General features: G+C 47.6%; 1 protein-coding gene across 3 annotated transcripts in view; it reads left to right on the top strand.

Annotated features, from left to right (window-relative positions):
• Window positions 1-22265, top strand: part of SHC1 (SHC adaptor protein 1) — a 105494-nt gene that overhangs the window by 2344 nt on the left and 80885 nt on the right. Inside the window, exon 1 of one of the 3 annotated variants that reach the window (XM_069218376.1) lies at window positions 13373-13505. The exons of the other annotated variants lie outside the window; for them this stretch is intronic. The gene's annotated coding sequence lies outside the window, so the exon portion shown is untranslated. Of the gene's footprint in view, window positions 1-13372; window positions 13506-22265 lie in introns of those variants that run through there. 3 annotated transcript variants of the gene reach the window in all.

The following is a 22265-nucleotide window of genomic DNA, read 5'->3' as shown; positions in this document are numbered from 1 at the left end:
AAGGTTACAACATACGTCTTCATCATCATCATCATCATCATCATCATCTTTTAGAATCATAAAATCCTGTTCTTTTGGTCTCCATATACCTTTAACATAGCCTGTGCCTCCTTTACACAGTGTTTTTTCCCAATGGGATAAAAATGGGACAAATTGGAAAAAAAAACTTCAGTTTAGATGGCCCCAACTATAATCACTTTACAAGTTACTCTCTATTGGGAAGATAATCCAAAAAATCAGGTTCCATCCAACTGGATGAGAAAATGACCACATATTCCCTTTACACAACTTTCATTCAAGATCCATCCCTGGTTCCATCACAAAGACTGCAGTCTCCCAGCTATATACAATGCCCTAGCGCTTAATGACAATTGTGGCTTCTCGCTCCTGGCCCTCTTAAACCTAAAATGAACCTTCAACTTCACAGGCCATGGTTAAATAATTCTGTTGAAGCACGTGGCCTTATGTGGTACATACTACAAAGCTTCATCTTGTCCCTCACCAATATCCAAATGTGTCTCAAAATGAACACTAGAATCCTGTGATTACAAGTGCCCTGCGCGGTATGTCAAGAATCAATCTTAAATTGCTGATTAAAATGTAAGGCTTTTTCCTAGTCAGCAAGATTATGACAACTCCAGTAAAGCGAAGGCACCGCGCTCTATATTAAAGTCTAGACAATCAGCAAAATCAACCATATCCAAGAATTGTCTGCTCTCCTCTAATCCTGAATCATCTTTCTGTAAGTGAACTCCACCAGGGTAGAGTTTATCCAGATCACCATCGGTGCCAGGCAAGCCCAAGCCTGAAATAGCTCACCAAATTGAACCTAGAAATATTCAAAGATCAGAGTTGCTTAGTTTAATCGGTGTCAGCAAGCTTTTCTCCAGAACACCCAGATCCACAAAATAACAAACCACGTTGTACCAGCAGCCTCCCCTCCCAACAATCATGCCTAGTCTTCCAGAAGCAGACTTCAGTACTACTGCTTACACATCTGGTCCTTTCTAGTTTGGGTAGCTTGCCAACTTCCTGGCCATTTCTCACCCCAGTAAGGACACTTTTTAATCAAAACAGGCTTAAAGCAATATGACCCATTATCCCCACAAATGTACACCTATATTGACCACTGCAAGCCTACACTGCCTTCAATGCCTGTTGTGCCATCTACTATTCATTTTAGAAACATAGAACATGCTACCCTGCCTGGCCAAAACTCACTGTTTGAAGATCTGGGCTAAACGGGTACTGCAAATCTGGTTCTTTACCTGAAAAAGTACTAAATAATAAGTATATCTTTGGAGAACATCTTGGTTGCCGTAGATAGACCCATCCTTTTTTCCTCTTCCATTGAACTACATCTCAAGAGCACCATCCTCACCTACTTGTTCCAGATACTAAACTAAAACCTCTATGTGCCTTCGTATGAAGAGTGCTTCAATGCCTTCTGGCTGTTCATGAGTGGAATTTCCTAAACAGAACCTCATCCCTTTGGTTGGGAATGTGTTTTGCTGGACAGCATTGCCAATGCCCGGTGGGTATACACATCAAGCAGGTTTGCTAATTAGGCTAGCTTCTCTGCACTTGTTCATCATATTGGTCAGATATCTGCGTCTTCACAGTGTTGCAGCCGATCCTCACCTGGGGGAGTTCTGTAGTCTCTGGCAGGACTGGCAGGCTGGTCTTAGGCAGGGAACTGATGTCTGCTTTTGGGTCCAGATTACAACCTCACTGAGGTGGGCGGTTCAGATGAAGGTGCAAGAACAAAGCTTCATTCTGGCGCTGGCCTGCCTGGAGTGGAAGAGAGATGGTGCGGCGTCTGAAGTCCCAAAAGACCAGAAAGGATGTGCAGTTGAGTTAACAGAGAGGTGGAAATTGTTGTTTAATGTACGCCTGTTCATTTCAATCTATGTGTGTTATTGTGGTGAGGAATAGAGACGACGTTCATGCAGAACTTAAAAAGTAGGATTAGAAGTGAAAATGTGGTGCATGAAGTTTGGAGGAGGATGACCGTATAAACATGAAAGGATGGCCAACACACACCTGTAGGGTGACCTTGTATCTTTCTGACGAAACATCAGGATTGCCCACAGCTGTTAGAAAGATCTCAAATCCACGAGTAAAAAGTGACTTTTACCCTGCCCTGTATGACAGCACCTTGTCTCTTAAGGGTGGAAGCGACCATGCTCTTTGCTTAGAGGATAGCAGAAACCCAAAGAGCCAAATGCTAGTCCTCATTTTAAGGACAGCACAGGCAAACTTTCTACCCTTCACCAGTACCTGTGAGAGACAATAATGATGCACTATCATCAATGAGAGAACACAGTAACTCCTGCTTCCGCTTTAGAAGCATTGGCGGACTGGCACAACCAGGCAAATTGTCACATGCAGCATAGCACCACCTACCATAGAGGAGATTACAACTCCAGGCCTTACCTTCATGAAGATACTATTTCCGTTAGAGGACACAGCTACCCAGCCTCTATCAGTGGGTTATTCCACCTTCGCGAAGGAGTAACACCTCCACCCCCAATCGAGAGACCATCACTGCAGCTCTCCCTGCAGGAGGACACATTTCCATCAGAGAAGGCAACCTGTGCTAGGGTGGAGGAAGCAACATATAAACAATAGTTGAACAGACTAATGGATGAAAAAGGGGGTCCCTCTGTATATATGTAGGTATTCTTCATTTAAAGTTATTTTTGAGTATGTGGGACTGGCTAGACCCCTACATTTGTCTCTGGGCAGACCTAAAAGGTGTATTTTATATAATAATGTGTTAGCATATGTGTTGTGCTTCTATTATTGGTGTGGCAGTGTGCAATTTGTTAATCTCTGCGACTTTTCGTATGGTTCTGGGGATTCTATCAATCCGTTGTATATGTTGTTTTATAGTGTTAGATTGTGATTGAGTAAGGTCAATAGTTGAGTGTTTACTATAGAAACAATTCATGTTGGTTAATGTGAATACAAAAATGAATTCAATCTAGAATATATTACTGTTGTAGTGGGACTCTCGCTCTAGGCGAGACTGCTAGTTTAGGGATGACAGCACTTTTGTTTATAGGCGACTAGGCCAATCTTACAACAAGTTGCAACTGTTGGCCCAACCCTCCTGGCTCACAAGCAGTACCTCACCAAAACTCAAACAGTAAAAGGTGATTTCTGGCAGCCTTTACGCATGGACTGTAGAGTGCGACGCCTTAGGGGAGTAGTGGTGGAACGGAGATTACCCTTTTCTCACATGAGCAGTCACACACAGGCAATGAAAGAGATGCAGGAGATTTTTTAATAGATGTATTTAAAAGGCTGCAATCTGTGATAAAATGCGTGAACTTCAACGAGTAAAATAATGCACAGTGCAAGAAGCATAATAGTGAAAATGAGAGTCATGAATACAAAGACGCTCACCATCTTGCAATAAACATAAGATGTAAAAAACCCTTACACCCTAGCATGGAGAACCTAATCTCTAACCTAAAGAGAGCTAGGTGTGATAATCCTAATCTGCCAGTACCGTATTCATGAGAAGCACACCCGCCCCCACTCCTCATTACCTTGGAATGAGTGAGGCCTCTAGGTCAGACTCCGTGGGGGACACAAAGGTTGGGTCTGCATCAAGGCGAAGTATAGCCTAGATAGCGTTGATGGCATCTGGTAGGAATCCCTTTGATAGCCTTGTCTGCGTGAGCTGTATTTATATAGATCTTGTACGACCCCTGGCGCAGGTAGTTCCCAAACAATAGATAAGGAGGCATGCTTAGGGCGGCAATTATATAAACAATTCCCTCCAAAAGTACATTATGTTCCTGTCACATGTAAGTCATGTCTTTGACACTGATAGTGACGCCTTCATAGAGAGGCACTGATAGCGTGAAATCAAAACATTTTCCTAACTATAAACATAGCAGCTGTCTTGAAAGAATTAATTAAATAAATGTGCTAAAACAGATCAGGTTAAGTAGGTTAAAAGTCATTAGGTGATGGGGGCACAGGCCTGCAAGCCAGAAGGCTAAGCGGGCTCCTGATTCTCATTAAAACTAAATAGTATACACTACAGCCTCCCCATTGCCGAAACCAGTAGTACGCCATCGGGATGACGGCAGAGAAGGTGCATGAGCCCAAGCTAAAATGCACTGAACTAAAAACAAGCTAAAATATTACTAAAATGTTACTAAAATTGTGTTAAAAATTGCTAAGACATACAAAGAGATAAAATGTCGACCATGACAAGCAAAGCAGGCTATATTTTAATTTGATCATGAAGTTAATTTTTGGCATAACTTTGAACTTTAGAATAAGCCAATGGTCAAATTTATCGTAACAATTGTCGTGTTCTTGGAGAATGTCCCTAAGTCAGTGAAAAGAAGGGCATCCAGGAATGAATCCACATCGTCACATGTTAGATCGATGATAGGATTGGCAGACGGATCCATGGAGCAGAAGTGCGCAGCAGCCTGAAGCACAGGATACCCCGCGAGGGCAACATTATCGAAAGTGCCTGAAGGCGCCTGATAGTTCACCAAGGGTGGCTTATAAGTGGCCTCGCAAATCAGCCTCAGCATCAGTCTCATAGGACACAGCTGTGAATGAACCCTCATCTAGCACATTAGCAGCTCTTGGTCTACAGGAGGCACTAGTGGAACTGCAAGGAACACCCAAGGTAGCTGTTTGAAGATGCACCAAGTGCAATGAATGACTAGTTGCACATACCATAAGACTGGTCGGAATGACAGTGACCAATCATGCGCCAATCCTTCCAGCACCGGAGCACCAAAGAACTGCACCATGCAATCACAGCACAGCTGGGCTGGTAGCAGGAACTTTATTACGCTGCTTAGCTGGGAAGGTACAAACCTTATGTATCAGGAACAGCAGCAGCAGTACTCCTCCAATTAATGCCAAAGTCACCGGAAAGCCACCAAACACATTTGAAAAGAGTGAATGAATGGCTGAAGGAATTACTCCAAAGACAATATGGAAGTTGGAAGTGATTCCAGACCCGACAGCATTAAAGAAGTGCACAATCCCTGTAGTCCTTGAAGCGTTGAATATTCTGGCAACCAGCTCTCCAAATTGCTTTGGGAAGTAGGTATTTAAGAGGAATTGTATCTCGGCTGATGATCTTGCTATCTGGAGAGCATACCTCTCTCTAGCCGATGTCAATACCACTTGTTTTTGAAACAGTAGCGCCTTTAGTCTGTTCAGCATGTCATAATTTACATTTGTAGTATCAATGTGGGGCCACATTTTTGCTACTGTTATCTCTGGTGTGTAGGGGAATACAACATGTCCACAACAAGTTACAATCTTAATCTAAAATTACATAGGCAATTCCTGGTCTCCTATCGCAACAGCTCTGTTTGTTCAAGACCACATAACTTCCATTCGAAAGTATATGAAATGCTGGATGAATCAAAGGGACGAATCAAAGGAACTGGGGTACCCTTTAGAAATCAAGCCAAGTTTGCGACCCCAGCATTGCAAAGGCCATGAAGAGACACCTGTTTGCAAATAGTTGAGTAACTAACAGTAGTCTCTCCTTTGCTTCTGCTGAGAAAGGCCTCTGTTTCACCATTCAAACATTTGTATTCAAAAGGCAACTCTCACTCTTCTTTAATATAGCTATCTCTTAGCCACTAGTATCTGCCGAAACGAAAGGTGGAAATTGGCAGATTTATAACACCATGTACGAGCCATACTGGTGAAGGACTTTCTGCAACTGTGAAAGGAGCTTTTCTAACTTTTCTACATTAAGCATGGTGTAAGTTGCTTCCCTTTTAGCTATTATCTGTTGTTCCCTGGATAAATTAAAAGCAGCAAACAAGTCACTACTGTTAATGTACATGCCCATTTTTCAGAATCTTTAGTGTCCAGCCTATGTGCTTTATGGGATAAAGTTGACTTTGTCCATGGTGTAAAATGGACATGTCATTCTAAATGATGTCAGTCTCAGCTGTCACTATATTATTAAGAGTGTATAGTCTGTTGAACAGAGTATTCATGCCATTATTGACAGCAGCTAAAGACTTTTCCAAATTTTCCTTATCTAGCTGCTTTAAACATGGAGCCGCTTCCATGTGTGAAAGCTTCCAGATCTCATTGTATATAGCATACAGGAATTGTTTATAGCTGGGCTTTCTTGGACCAAGCAAGAAATCTTGATAGTCTATTTCCTCTGATAGGAGATTAAGGTTTTCTTTAACTGCTGCTAAGGTGTTAGTCTGTAACCATTGTTTGCACAGTTTACTCACACTGTATGTGGTAACTATACCAGAGTGTTGACCCGAAACAAAGCGAGGGTCCGGTCAGCTAATCTTGAAACTCACTGAGGAATTCACAAAGCAAGTTTGACACCCATTCATGTCTATTGGCCACAATAACCACCCACTGGGACTAAAAAGTTAAGAATTATGGGTACCATCCTGAACCTTAGCATTTAATTATTCTTTGGTAACATTCATGAAGTTTTGCCTATCGGTGAATTTGGCTGGTTTGGGATGCTGGGCGCATTGAGTTTATTTTTGCTACCCTTAGGCAGGATGTCTGTTGAATTGTGTCATTCAAAAAGATAATTTGAACATGAATAAGGCATGCTCTAAACAAAGCTTCCATACCCTGAATTTGCCAATCTTGAGGTCCCCATAGCCTTTTCACCTCAATAGAGTTCTTCCAGTATTCATATCCTTCAACTGCAAGTCGAGAAAGCCTGCTTTGGTGTTGTGTTTTCTTCAGTGAGTCTAGAGCAATCAAGAAGTAGCAGATCTTGGAAACCCCTGCATCCAAGCCTCCACACCTCTTAAAAACAGTAATGGGATTGAATTATATCTGCTTTTGCTATTTGCCTAATTTGATATTTTGACTTTCTTTTTAGATTTAGGAACTTATCTGCTCATTTTAGTTCTCAAGATTTGGACTTCAGAGGTTCGTGCTTATGCTGTCCACATGGCACTGTCTCCTTAAAATCATATAAAGGTTTTTTTGTGAATTGTATTCAGCACTGAGAAATACATTTCTTAAATCATTTCAGCTTGAGGTGGGCCAAAGATCTTCTAGACCTCTCTTTTCAGATCTTACCCAAGATAACGCTCATGCGCTTTTGCTTGCAAGAGATACTGTATAAACAAACATTTGCAATGCAATGGGTCTCACGTTTGCTCGAGTTAGAGCTATCAGCATAGTAAATTCCTAACTGGACTTTTCTTGGCGCATAAATTGGAAATAAAAAAGTTAAACAGTTGACAAAAGCAAGCTGATTCAAAGCGTCGCAGCCGACATGATCTTGATCGCAAAGGAGAGACACAAAATGAAAAAGAAGTTTGCTTGCAGTCAAACGTATCGGCAAACATGTAATTATCCATGTAACCGGGTCAGTGGCCAAGGGGGTAACAATAAAGCATTTACCAATGATAATAAAGGATTTTTTAAAGGCAAGTCCAAGAATGAGTGATAGTGTAGTTAAAAGCTCACGGATAGATTATAACATGTCAGGGCGCTTGCGCGCTCTTACTAAAAATGGGCCTGGAGCCTGTCTATTGCTTACGGTTCGTTGGCTTCATTATCACTCTTACTTGCTGCCTCCTAATTGGCCAGCACATTCCAGCTTCACTTCCTCTTCTTTTTGTTTTTTTATGGAACATCGACCAATTACTGATTACTTCTTGAGACCAGTGTCCTTGCGCTGCTTGCACTGGGATTGAGGTACTTTTGTTTGTTGCTCCCCACCCAACCCCTGTCTATTTTTCTTCTCCCATGTTGCTTCTTCCCTCCCTTTGTCTGGTTTGATTCTCCCCCTTCATCACCTGTTGTCTGTGTTGCTTCTTCACACCCCTTCTCCCCCCCCTCTCCAACCCCCATTCTTTGTGTTGCTTCTTCCCCCCACTCCAACCCCCGTTCTCTGTGTTGCTTCTCTCCCCCCAACCAAACCCCTGTTGTCTGTTGCTTCGTCCCTCCCATCCATTCCATGTTGTCTGTGTTAACTTCTTCCCTTCCAGGCATACCCAGTTGTCTGTTACCTCCTCCACCCACCATAGAAGAAGAGCGAGATATGATGAGACCACCTCTGCCCTTGTCAAAGCATTTTTTTCTAACTTTTAGCCATCCTGAACAGCAGCTGCGCTGATCTACAACTTGATTAAAAGACACTGGCAAACCCAATAGCTCTTGGGCAATACCTGTTTACTTTGCCAATGCTTGTTTAATAATCTGCTTCTAAATACAATTATACGCCTTTCTGTTATATAGTTTTATCAGCTGCTGTTTCAATAAGCGAGACGATTGGATATGAATAGGTAGATAGGTCAGTTGGGAGTGTTTGCATGTGGTCATGGAGGGGTGACTGCTGAGTTAGAGAAAGGATGTATGAATTTTGTGTTTGCAACACGTTGCCAGTGGATTGACTATTGGTGCTTGATAGCTTAGCGATAATAGTACACATGAGGTAGAATTAAAGACAAAGTTGATGTTGACTATCCTATTGCACAGATGTACAGTTTGGATGCTTTTTGGTAAGTGCAAAAAGCACTTGGGTAGAAATTCACCTTACATGTATTACTGGGAACGTTTAGGTTGCAGTATGTTTGCTGTGTTGCTTTCCTGAGGATTTATTGGGGAGTTGCATTTGAAGGACCTTCAGGTGTGGTGCTTCTGTAATGTTAGATTTATTTGTGATGCTTTGTAAAAAATAAAAATAAAAAGATGCACTTGCTCAACATTTGCGTGGGCTTTCGCCTCAGTTAGGTGGCGCTCCCTTATACTAGGCAGAGTAAGCATCAATTACAGGCCGAGAGAACAAGGCTGGCTGAGTGCCGGGTAGTTGTTCAGGCGATAAGACCTTGAAAGGTACAACCAAGGACAAACCTGCCTCGGATGCATCTCTAAACCTTGTGAATGTAATTACAGAAAGTATGGATCGGCTAAAGATTTCGACTGAGACAGGGAGCCAGTGAGTCATTTCTGCACAGTCACTGTGAACTCATAGCTCCACAACATGTCCTTCCCAACCTTATTTTATGGCCTGTCTGATCTGGACTGGTGACTCATGATGGTTTCAGCCCCACTTAGTGCAAGGATTGAAGCGTGAATTCTCATTAGAGGTCAGAATTCACCAAGTCATGCAAACACTGAACCTAATGAGTGTGAAAGGCCTACTTCTTTGCATGCTCACCTTCAAGCCAGGTAGTTGTCCGCTATGCTGGTGATGACAAACCATCAAATTTGGAAATTTGTGGCTTTGATCCTTATGTATTTAGTTTTTGGTTGCGGCCATGGGCTCCCTTGTCTGGTGTAGAGCCTCTGAATCTCTTTCACTCCCTGGAAAGTATGGGTTTCAAATGAGTGGGTACTTCCTTTTGGGGTACTATGTGAGTTCACGTTTTGCCAATGCATTGTAAAAGTGCAGGGCTGAATCAATCTGGCAGCCGAGCGCCATCAGGGAACATCTGTGCGAGGCAGGGATTTTGCTGTTTTAAACGCGAAAGCCGATTAGTGTTGGATTATATAGCATATCAATCGTAGCTGAGTGGAAGCAATATGGGGACTATATTCATGTTTCAGAACAGTCTTTCATCACAGTTCTTCCCTCCCCAGTCTTCCGAAGCATCACATATGCCCCTGAGGTGGCACATACACCAGAAGTGTGAAAGGCTATTGATGATATGGATAAGTTTTGGCTACACACGTTTTGCAACTCATGAATTTTCAGAAGTCTCAGAAGCCCTTTAGTACTCATGATAGTATGGTGCTCTCTTTTCAAGCCGATGTAGCCCTCTTTATCTCCTGGTTTTAGGTGGAATTCAAATGTGTGTGTGCCCATGTAGAGTGAATCACCAGACTGCTGTCTCCACTTCACCTACTTTTGGAGCAGTTGTCACATCAACTTGAGCTGAAGTGCAAAACCTAAGAAAGAAATCAACTCTGAAACCTAGAATTCAATTAAACGAATTAAAACCAAAAAATACACAGAAAAAGAAACTGATGGCCTATGAATGACCTGTTTTCTTATAACAACTATGAGCAAGTGATGTTTGCACTGAATTAAACTGTTCTGTGTATGTAATACAGTTTTTTGGAAAGTGCAAGGCCGATTAGTGATAATGTTAGAGTGCATTATTGAAACTTTAAGAGTTTTTTTTTTAAACCGAGTAGTAAGAGAAGATGATTGCATTACAAAAATAACAGTACATCACAGTGCCCTCTTCTTATTATCATGGCTGACTCCGAGTTTGAAAGCTTAAATGTTCAAGTGCAACTTTTTAATCCAGACCATACATCCTACTGCGTTTTGATCCTTATGACCATTGTTTCTCACTAAGTTTAAAGTTTGTCCGGCCAAAGACATTCTAAGAGATCTTGAAACCGCTGGGCTGATGTTGGAGGCATAACTTCTAACCACATGCTTGATGCAGCAGCTAAGATGACCTACCTAAACCTGTTGTATGCAATGCAAGAGTATAACTAGTACACGGGGATGCAGATATGACTAGCAGAATGCCTCTAATTTCTTCACTGTCCTTCCCACTATATCTGCAGAAATGGACTACGTAGCAACTATTGTACAGAGTGACATCTTTGAGCATCTTGATGCAGTGAGCTTTATCGCTAATACCCAATTGCGGGAAACGGAAAGCGGTTTCGGTTCTGGACCTACGTCATATACCTAAAGATCTTACCAGCATCTCTCTCAGTAAATCTAGAATTCGTGACCATCTATATTGGTGATTTATAGTTATTCTTGAGAGTTGGCAAATGAAAATGGGTCTGCAGTGTACACAGTGTGAGTACATTAATAGTTGCTAACAAAGCACATGCGATAAATACGATGGCAACATTTTCTCAATTGTAAAAGGTAGAGTAGACTCGGTCCTTCGCCTAAAATCTGTAGGAAGGCAAGCAAGACAGAGACTTTAACTATGCTGAGTATGTATGTATGTATTTAGAATATTTGTAGTGAGCATGCAACCACATTTATTAGATATTTGCACCACTTTGCGCAAATCATGTAGGTTATTGAGCATTTGAACTGACGATTTTGAAAGTAGTGACGAATTGAAAGTAGTGTATGAAGTCTACATTAGTGGTTGTTCCCTCCATGGTATGGGTCCTCCTGCTGATGGAAAAGATGTAAACCACTGTTGCGAGGCAGATACGTTGTCAGGAAGCAGCCTAACCGCGGGGACGTTAATCTACATTTGCAATTTGGTGCGCAGTGCGAAGTTTGTTATCTTGTGTAGATTGGCGAATGCCCCTCTACAGAGTGGAATCAGCCCATCTCAGCACATGGAACCAACCTTTGGATCACTTTTTCATCTCTGGCGTCGCTTCTGCACAGCCAGATTTTCTTGTGATTGTACTTGTGTGAAAGCTTTGAATGGAAAGTTGATCTACAGTGAGTGCAAAACTGTTAAAGAGCTAAAACTGCTAATTTTTCGTCACTGCTCAGAGTGAGGGGTGACTGTTTTTCTGGATCAGTGTCATAAGACTTAAGTACAGTGTCTCATTACTTGTTCCTGTCCTATTTGTCCTCTTATTGTGTACACAAAGAAAAATATTTCCTAGTCTTTTGCACAGTTCTCCGTTGCATCACAGGTAGAACCACATTCTTACTTACAATCTTAGTGAGTTTCCCAGTGGATGTATGATGGAGATTTCCATGAGATTTGCAAAGTCCCTGACAGTTTTAGGAAAGGCCTCTCTTCATATTGCGGAAAGTTGACTACCTGTTGTCCAATCTTTCTGTCCGTCACTGTTTGTAACTTTGACAGTCTCCCATCCCTATGTCTATGTCTTTGAGTCGCTCAACAACTTGTCTTTTTTACGGTTATATTGATACTCAGTTGAGTATTATGTGTAATACTGAGCAGTGTCTAGCTCTGGCAGGTAATTGGGTGTTACAAACGGAGGAGATAGTGTACCTGGGTATTCATGGCTGGGAGGCTCACTTAGTTTTTTTGCTCAGTTTTTAAGGGTCATATAAGGTTCTTATTGTGTCTACTGGAGCCTGTTCATTCATGCAGCCCTAACCTGTGACCTATGATTCTTGTGTGTCAAACTATTCGACATTGTTCTAGATAAGGGTGTCTAAGTCACCTTCCTAGGAAAGCCCTGGAGAAGAACCTCGCAGATTAATTTAGACTGTTTTATATCTGATGTTTTTTTTGTTTTTTTTAAGAAAATTGATGGTGGGTACAGTTTCTCACGATTTGCCACCAAACCTTCCTTAAGACCTGAAAAGAACCTCTTATCACGCTCAACTTTGACACCCTTGTTCCTCCTCAATGTTACTCCATCCTCGTTGGTGCCCTCAACAAAGGCACAGCTCTCCTCGCTGGCTCATTTCTGTGCCTGGTAATGTGTACAGATTCATGCTACTTCACAGATTTTGCTTGACTATACCTGGTATTCATCCTCTAGTTCAGGGAGTTATTCCAGTGTTGCCATTCTTGATTTCTCACATTTTTACATGAAAAGTTTGTGTGGAGCTCTTGGCAATTTAAGTGGCAGAGGCAGTATCCAGTATGTCTGCGTCAAGGTTAAGAATTGGTGCAGGTTCTTGTCTCTTGATAACCAAGAGTAAGGCAGTTAGTATAGATGGCTTGTTTGTGCGTGTAGATTGTTAAAAAGTATGTAAAAAACAAAAACAAAAAAGTGTCTGCGCATGCGTAGACACTTAGCTGTACTTTGTGTTTAGTGGGAAGCTTGCACTGCTGCTGCCCATGTTTCAGTCATGACTTGGTGAAATCTCCTCTTCTTTATTCAAAAACCGGAACAATCGACTTTATCATGGTTAAATAGTGCCATTGAGTGAAAACCCCACACGTCATATCCGCCTACCTGTCTTCCTGCTTCCATCAGTCTTCGTTCCCACATGGAACAACCCTCAGGCCTTTGTACTTACATAATCGTCGGGAATGCCGCGGCGCGCATTCTTGAAAAAAATACACCTAAAAATTCAGGATTACCAGTTGTCGGGAAGTTGTCAAGCTTTTCATTGGGTTTTGAGACCTCCTTTCATTGTTTGTTTCTGGCGGCTTCGGCATGCAGGCCTCTGAGAGGACCTGTGCATGCTTGCAACATAACACCCCTTCTAGAAAATCGATTCCGTTGGTTTGGGATGGCCACTGCTACTGTCACTTGAAGCGCTGCGAAACCAGGCCAGCGGCAGTAGGCACTGTGATCACGTTTCATTATCTGTGGATGCTCACTCGGGAGGAGTGATGGGGCGAATAGAGGTATCACAGCGTTTTGGATCACCCCTCCGCACACCCACAGTAGTTCCTGTCTTTCCCAAGACAGGTAAGACCAGGAATGCGGAGCATGCGTCCCGGCCGGCGGCGTCAAGCTGGGACAAGCTGGGCATGTGAGCTCACCTCCCGGAAGGGGTCGAGGGCTCCATTTTAGCACCCGGACTCCGGTTGGATCCCCATTTGAAAATCCCGCTCCCACAGGGCGCAGGCTTTGTATAAGGGACGTGAACCGAGTGGTGGCTTCTCTGCGGGTGGGATAAGGTAAGGCGGGGCTAAGGAGTCACCAGGAACACCCCCGTAGTACTGTTTCCGGGTACAGCGCGAGAACCGGCTTCCCCTTGAGAAGGGGTGGGGGGCTAATGAGTGAGTCTTAATGGAGCCGGGCACTCACCTGGGCGCGCCTTGAGCGCGTGGACGTGCAGCCTGGTGTCTTTGGGGCGCCTGGGCAGAGTTGCTTAGGGTACACCGGCAGGGACAGGCAGTTGGGGCACATTGGCATAAGGTGCGGGGGAGCTTGGGACACACTGGTAGAAGGTGTGGGGATCTTGTGATACCCTGGCAGATGGCGTGCGGTGCTTGTGGTGCCCTGGCAGATGGCGTGCGGTGCTTGTGGTACCCTGGCAGATGGCGTGCGGTGCTTGTGACACCCTGGCAGATGGCGTGCGGTGCTTGTGGTACCCTGGCAGATGGCGTGCGGTGCTTGTGGTACCCTGGCAGATGGCGTGCCGTGCTTGTGGTACTCTGGTAGATGGCGTGCGGTGCTTGTGGTACCCTGGCAGATGGCGTGGAGTGCTTGTGGTACCCTGGCAGATGGCGTGCGGTGCTTGTGGTACCCTGGCAGATGGCGTGGAGTGCTTGTGGTACCCTGGCAGATGGCGTGCGGTGCTTGTGGTACCCTGGCAGAAGGCAGATGGCGTGCGGTGCTTGTGGTACCCTGGTAGATGGCGTGCGGTGCTTGTGGTACCCTGGCAGATGGCGTGGAGTGCTTGTGGTACCCTGGCAGATGGCGTGCGGTGCTTGTGGTACCCTGGCAGATGGCGTGGAGTGCTTGTGGTACCCTGGCAGATGGCGTGCGGTGCTTGTGGTACCCTGGCAGATGGCGTGCAGTGCTTGTGACACCCTGGCAGATGGCGTGCAGTGCTTGTGACGCCCTGGCAGATGGCGTGCGGTGCTTGTGGTGCCCTGGCAGATGGCGTGCGGTGCTTGTGACACCCTGGCAGATGGCGTGCGGTGCTTGTGACACCCTGGCAGATGGCGTGCGGTGCTTGTGGTGCCCTGGCAGATGGCGTGCGGTGCTTGTGGTGCCCTGGCAGATGGCGTGGAGTGCTTGTGGTGCCCTGGCAGATGGCGTGGAGTGCTTGTGGTACCCTGGCAGAAGGCGTGCAGTGCTTGTGGTACCCTGGCAGATGGCGTGGAGTGCTTGTGGTACCCTGGCAGATGGCGTGCAGTGCTTGTGGCACCCTGGCAGAAGGCAGATGGCGTGGAGTGCTTGTGGTACCCTGGCAGATGGCGTGCGGTGCTTGTGGTGCCCTGGCAGATGGCGTGCAGTGCTTGTGGTACCCTGGCAGATGGCGTGGAGTGCTTGTGGTACCCTGGCAGAAGGTAGATGGCGTGGAGTGCTTGTGGTACCCTGGCAGATGGCGTGCGGTGCTTGTGGTGCCCTGGCAGATGGCGTGCGGTGCTTGTGGTGCCCTGGCAGATGGCGTGGAGTGCTTGTGGTACCCTGGCAGAAGGCAGATGGCGTGGAGTGCTTGTGGTACCCTGGCAGATGGCATGCGGTGCTTGTGGTGCCCTGGCAGATGGCGTGCGGTGCTTGTGACACCCTGGCAGATGGCGTGCAGTGCTTGTGGTACCCTGGCAGATGGCGTGGAGTGCTTGTGGTACCCTGGCAGAAGGTAGATGGCGTGGAGTGCTTGTGGTACCCTGGCAGATGGCGTGCGGTGCTTGTGGTACCCTGTCCCTGGCAGAAGGCAGATGGCGTGGAGTGCTTGCGGTACCCTGGCAGATGGCGTGCGGTGCTTGTGGTGCCCTGGCAGAAGGCGTGCGGTGCTTGTGGTACCCTGGCAGATGGCGTGGAGTGCTTGTGGTTCCCTGGCAGAAGGTAGATGGCGTGGAGTGCTTGTGGTACCATGGCAGATGGCGTGCGGTGCTTGTGGTACCCTGGCAGAAGGCAGATGGCGTGGAGTGCTTGCGGTACCCTGGCAGATGGCGTGCGGTGCTTGCGGTGCCCTGGCAGAAGGCGTGCGGTGCTTGCGGTGCCCTGGCAGAAGGCGTGCGGTGCTTGTGGTACCCTGGCAGAAGGCGTGCAGTGCTTGTGGTACCCTGGCAGAAGGCGTTCGGTGCTTGTGGTGCCCCGGCAGATGGCGTGCGGTGCTTGTGGTACCCTGGCAGAAGGCAGATGGCATGGAGTGCTTGCGGTACCCAGGCAGATGGCGTGCGGTGCTTGTGGTGCCCTGGCAGAAGGCGTGTGGTGCTTGTGGTACCCTGGCAGAAGGCGTGCAGTGCTTGTGGTGCCCCGGCAGATGGCGTGCGGTGCTTGTGGTGCCCCGGCAGATGGCGTGCGGTGCTTGTGGTACCCTGGCAGATGGCGTGCGGTGCTTGTGGTACCCTGGCAGATGGCGTGCGGTGCTTGTGGTACCCTGGCAGATGGCGTGCGGTGCTTGTGGTGCCCTGGCAGATGGCGTGCGGTGCTTGTGGTGCCCTGGCAGATGGCGTGGAGTGCTTGTGTTACCCTGGCAGATGGCGTGCGGTGCTTGTGCTACCCTGGCAGATGGCGTGCGGTGCTTGTGGTACCCTGGCAGATGGCGTGGGGTGCTTGTGGTACCCTGGCAGATGGCGTGCAGTGCTTGTGGCACCCTGGCAGAAGGCAGATGGCGTGGAGTGCTTGTGGTACCCTGGCAGATGGCATGCGGTGCTTGTGACGCCCTGGCAGATGGCGTGCGGTGCTTGTGACGCCCTGGCAGATGGCGTGCGGTGCTTGTGACACCCTGGCAGATGGCGTGCGGTGCTTGTGGTACCCTGGCAGATGGCGTGGAGTGCTTGTGGTACTCTGGCAGAAGGTAGATGGCGTGGAGTGCTTGTGGTGCCCTGGCAGATGGCTTGCGGTGCTTGTGGTGCCCTGGCAGATGGCGTGGAGTGCTTGTGGTACCCTGGCAGAAGGCGTGCGGTGCTTGTGGTACCCTGGCAGATGGCGTGCGGTGCTTGTGGTACCCTGGCAGATGGCGTGGAGTGCTTGTGGTACCCTGGCAGATGGCGTGCAGTGCTTGTGGCACCCTGGCAGAAGGCAGATGGCGTGGAGTGCTTGTGGTACCCTGGCAGATGGCGTGCGGTGCTTGTGGTGCCCTGGCAGATGGCGTGCGGTGCTTGTGACACCCTGGCAGATGGCGTGCGGTGCTTGTGGTACCCTGGCAGATGGCGTGGAGTGCTTGTGGTACCCTGGCAGAATGTAGATGGCGTGGAGTGCTTGTGGTACCCTGGCAGATGGCGTGCGGTGCTTGTGGTACCCTGTCCCTGGCAGATGGCGTGGAGTGCTTGCGGTACCCTGGCAGATGGCGTGCGGTGCTTGTGGTGCCCTGGCAGAAGGCGTGCGGTGCTTGTGGTACCCTGGCAGATGGCGTGGAGTGCTTGTGGTTCCCTGGCAGAAGGTAGATGGCGTGGAGTGCTTGTGGTACCATGGCAGATGGCGTGCGGTGCTTGTGGTACCCTGGCAGAAGGCAGATGGCGTGGAGTGCTTGCGGTACCCAGGCAGATGGCGTGCGGTGCTTGTGGTACCCTGGCAGAAGGCAGATGGCGTGGAGTGCTTGCGGTGCCCTGGCAGAAGGCGTGCGGTGCTTGTGGTACCCTGGCAGAAGGCGTTCGGTGCTTGTGGTGCCCCGGCAGATGGCGTGCGGTGCTTGTGGTACCCTGGCAGAAGGCAGATGGCGTGGAGTGCTTGCGGTACCCAGGCAGATGGCGTGCGGTGCTTGTGGTACCCTGGCAGAAGGCAGATGGCGTGGAGTGCTTGCGGTACCCTGGCAGAAGGCAGATGGCGTGGAGTGCTTGCGGTACACTGGCAGATGGCGTGCGGTGCTTGTGGTGCCCTGGCAGATGGCGTGCGGTGCTTGTGGTGCCCCGGCAGATGGCGTGCGGTGCTTGCGGTACCCTGGCAGAAGGCAGATGCCGTGGAGTGCTTGTGGTGCCCTGGCAGATGGCGTGCGGTGCTTGTGGTACCCTGGCAGATGGCGTGCAGTGCTTGTGGTACCCTGGCAGATGGTGTGCGGTGCTTGCGGTACCCTGGCAGAAGGCAGATGCCGTGGAGTGCTTGTGGTGCCCTGGCAGATGGCGTGCAGTGCTTGTGGTGCCCTGGCAGATGGCGTGCGGTGCTTGTGGTACCCTGGCAGATGGCGTGGAGTGCTTGCGGTACCCTGGCAGAAGGCAGATGGCGTGGAGTGCTTGCGGTACCCTGGCAGAAGGCAGATGGCGTGGAGTGCTTGTGGTACCCTGTCCCTGGCAGAAGGCAGATGGCGTGGAGTGCTTGTGGTGCCCTGGCAGATGGCGTGCGGTGCTTGTGGTACCCTGTCCCTGGCAGAAGGCAGATGGCGTGGAGTGCTTGTGGTGCCCTGGCAGATGGCGTGGGGTGCTTGTGGTACCCTGGCAGAAGGCAGATGGCGTGCGGTGCTTGCGGTACCCTGGCAGATGGCGTGGAGTGCTTGTGGTGCCCTAGCAGAAGGCAGATGCCGTGGAGTGCTTGTGGTGCCCTGGCAGATGGCGTGCAGTGCTTGTGGTGCCCTGGCAGATGGCGTGCGGTGCTTGTGGTACCCTGGCAGATGGCGTGGAGTGCTTGCGGTACCCTGGCAGAAGGCAGATGGCGTGGAGTGCTTGCGGTACCCTGGCAGAAGGCAGATGGCGTGGAGTGCTTGTGGTACCCTGTCCCTGGCAGAAGGCAGATGGCGTGGAGTGCTTGTGGTGCCCTGGCAGATGGCGTGCGGTGCTTGCGGTACCCTGGCAGATGGCGTGGAGTGCTTGTGGTGCCCTGGCAGAAGGCAGATGGCGTGGAGTGCTTGCGGTACCCTGGCAGATGGCGTGCGGTGCTTGCGGTACCCTGGCAGATGGCGTGCGGTGCTTGTGGTGCCCTGGCAGATGGCGTGCGGTGCTTGTGGTGCCCTGGCAGATGGCGTGGAGTGCCCGTGGCACATTGATGGTTTGGGAGCTTGGGGCGTGGTAGCAGTTAGACGAACTGGTGGCATACGGACCGTGAGGAGCTTGTGGCCCACTGGAAGAGAATGTAAAGAGTTTGGGGGCACTCTGGTTGAGGGTGTGCGGCGTTTGTACCACTCGAGCAGAATGCGAGAGTACAATCAGTTAAAAAGCTTCGGTCGCAGCGATGCTGTCCCCAGGCAGACTGCGTCAGGAGGTGGGGGAGTGGCAGGCTCCGAGGATTTGGGCCTTATGGACAGAGCTTGTGAGCGGAAAATATGAGCCGCTGGGTGAGCTAGGACCGATAAGATGAGGAGCTTGAGCCACAGTACCCATGAAAGGACTTCAGATGCCTTACTGAATTTCAGTCTAACTAATACTAATTCAGTTAAGCAGTTTCCGACCTCGGGAGGATGAAATGCCGAGTTGGCCTTGCCAAGGCTGAAGCTCTTGACAGATAGATCACGTCTGCAGCAAGTGCAACCACGGAGGCACTTTACAAGCTAAAACACTGTGTTTTTTCAGATGTAGTTGCAGATTTGTGTGGGAACCCCTGAAAGCGTCATTGTGGCATGTCCCATCAGCCCTTTCCTAGTGTAGTAAGAAGCATTGCCACTATCGCTAGTGCTGGGGTGCCTAGGAGTGCTCCGCTCCCTCAGTCCGCTTGTGGGAAGCACTCAGAGCTTTTCCATGCAATGTCTGCTCCGACCGCATATCATGAATTATAAAACTCTAGGTGCACAGAATGCTCTTCCATCTAAAAGTGTTCCCATATCAGTCTGTATCCACTCATTAGCGATGAATGGTGCTATTATTATTTTTTTTTGCCCCTCTTAGTGACGCTGGTTTTGTCTAGCCCAGTGGTTCGTAACCCTTTGACGTCTGTGGGCTCCCACTTAATCTCTACTGGAATCTGGGGTCCTCCACTGAATCACTATTCAAATCTGGCGACCCCCCCACTGAGTCATTATTGGAATCTGGAGACCCTAGTCTAAGCAATTTTGTTGATTTTAAACTACAAAACAATATTCAAAAATGCAGAATTAAACATTCCTCAAAAAACACTCAAATGATGACATGTTTTATTTAATTCACAAATCCATTTAAATAAATCAAAATTTTGACTTAAAGGATGGAGCTTTTCTAAATTCCGTTGAGGCCGTCTATGCTATATTCTGTTTAATGCTCTTGGATTGCTGTCACAAATAAACCTGACAATACCAACTTAATGTTTAGCCTCCTATTTCAAATTCATTCACATTTGCAGAGCGTTTTTAAATGTTCTATTTTACCACGTTATTTGTATACACTTTATTAATCTGTTAATATTATTTAATTTTCTTAGAAGGTCCAGACCAGGTTTTGCAGACCTTCAGGGGTCTTCGGACCACAGGTTAAGAACTGCTAGTCTAGCCACGAATGCATCCCTTTGGTACAGGTACCATCAAAGGCAAAGGGAATGCCAAATCTTGTTCAAAAAGGTATTCATCTGGTTCTCAGTACTGGTAAGAACTCAGACATCAATTCAACCAGTGGCTCTTTCATGTACATATTGTGCAGAAATCTGGAGGAGTCCTGCATGTTGAGAGGTATTTAAAAGCAACCATAAAGAGTGGTTTTTGGTGTTATCATACTGTACACCCTCAAAATTAGAAAACAGAAATTGGCCTTGGGGAGGTCACATAAAAGGTTGAAGTGAAGAGTGCAAAGTATTCCAGAAAAAACACAATTAAAGTAGCCTGGACGAGGCATCTCAGCTGTTACGTCCATCATTTTGAAGCCAGTAGGCCTAATATACAGAATTATGTACTTCTGGTAGTCCTATGTAAGCATTGTCCATTTCTGGACGTCACTTTGACATTTTTTTCCTGTTCTTTCTGTAGTGGTAGTTTTTATGCTACCAATGCATATTATGTCCACTTGTGTTCCATTCCTCAGACCAAATATGCAGTTTTTGTGACCAGTTCTGGAGGCCACATTTGGTGTATTGACCAGTTCTGTGGTGCCATCCCTATAATGTTAATAATTATTATTATAATAAGCGCTAGATGCTAGAATATTGTCTCTTATTGTATACAGTTGTGGAAGTCATATTTTGAGCATTATGTCGGGAGGCCATGCATATTCTCCAGTTCTGGTAGGGTCATCTGGAGTGCTGTCTAGTCCTGGAAGCTACATCTGATGTGTTGTCCAGTTATGGAGCCCTAATGTAGAATATGGTTAAGTTAAATTGCCGCATAATGTTTAGTTCTGGATAGCCAACCTGGAGCATTGGCTATAGTTCTGAAGTAGATATCGTATTCGGCGTTAGCCACCAAGTCATACCGACTACTGCATTCACCTCTGCAGGCCTCGTCTGGTGCATTGTCCAGTTCTTGAACCCTCGTCTAAAACATTGTCCTGTTCCTTGAGCAGCATCATGATCTGTTCTGGATTCCCACACTTAGAGTAATCAATAAAGTTCTGAAACATTTGGTGTTATTCAGCTCAGAAGGACAGTTGTCAAGTTTTAGAAGCCACATCTTTAGAATGCTAAGGTAGATGGGAAGGAGTTCAGAAACTGGATAACAAAATGTTTCATGTTTAAACCACAAGTCCTTTGAGAAGACATTCGAACATGGAACGATGCTTACAGAAGAAGGAAGGGGGAATGGATGAGATAATCTGATGTGTTAAGATGCGAACTTGTTCTGGAGTACTTCTAAGTCCTGGTAAACAATACAAGGGTGGGTGGAGGGAGTCCCGTAGTCGGAACGCACGTGATATGACCCTGCAGAAGGATACCACGATTTAGGAGTGTGGCTTGTTGGAGCGTGGCCTGGAAGTAAGAGTTGACAATATAAGGCTGGGCAGATAAAGACACATTTCTCGGTATGAGACAGGGCGGATAGAGGCCCAGGCCTAAAATTCACTATATGAGATTGGTTGTACAGATACGTGGAGTAAGAGGTCATAATATGAGAATGATTGGACAGAGAAGCAGGGGTAAAATATTCACAAAATGAGATTGGTTGGTCAGAGGCCCAGAGGTAAAGGGTCATAATATGACATTGTTTGGACAGAGGCCCAGGAACAAATGGTCCTAATATGAGATTGCTTGGACAGAGGACCAGCAGTTAGAGGTCACAGTGAGGCTGGGTGGAAAGGGGCAGAGGACCAAGAGGTCACTAATGAGTCCGAGCGAAGAGATGCTCTGGAGTAAAATCTCACAGTTCGAGGTTGGGCGGCCCGAGGCACAGGAGTAAGTGAGAGTGGGGCGTGAGTCTGAACGGCATGGACTGTCGGGTCAGGGTTAAATTATAATAGCAGGATGTGGGACCGTGCTTATCAATATAGTCCAAAAAACCTGAACGTGCAGCGAACAGCCCTCTCGAGAAAGCAGAAAAAAGTAAAAACAGTAAACAAAAAAAAAATGTAAATAAAGACTTGGAACAGAAGTTTTGAGGGGTATTTAATGTTATTGAGAAAACGAGAGCCAAGTCGGGTGGCGGCGGTTGTTTGCTAAGCGGACACCGGAAATGCGCGGAGCGAACGTGTCTGCAGTCCTTATCTGCGGGAGATAGATGGGGCTCGAGGGGCTGGGGCCGCTTCCTGCGGAGTGTTTAGCTGACTCGGTAGCTCTACGGAGCGCGCATCTCCAGGGTCGCTGGCTAGGCCCCGTCTCCAATGTGATGTTGCCTCTTTCACTCGCGTTGTATCGGTTTCTTATCTCATCACTTCCACCCTGCGTTCGTGGTGGCCTCCTCTCCATCCCCGGCTGCGGAGAGATGCCCCCCTAGGGGACGCCGCGTCCCCCCTGCACACTGCTGGGGCGACTGCACGCGAGGGAGGGTGGAGAAATTCCAC

Source organism: Pleurodeles waltl, chromosome 12, assembly GCF_031143425.1.
Source record: "Pleurodeles waltl isolate 20211129_DDA chromosome 12, aPleWal1.hap1.20221129, whole genome shotgun sequence".
NCBI lineage: Eukaryota > Metazoa > Chordata > Amphibia > Caudata > Salamandridae > Pleurodeles > Pleurodeles waltl.
Note: the sequence above shows the minus strand (reverse complement) of the source record. Positions and strands in the feature narration are given on the sequence as shown.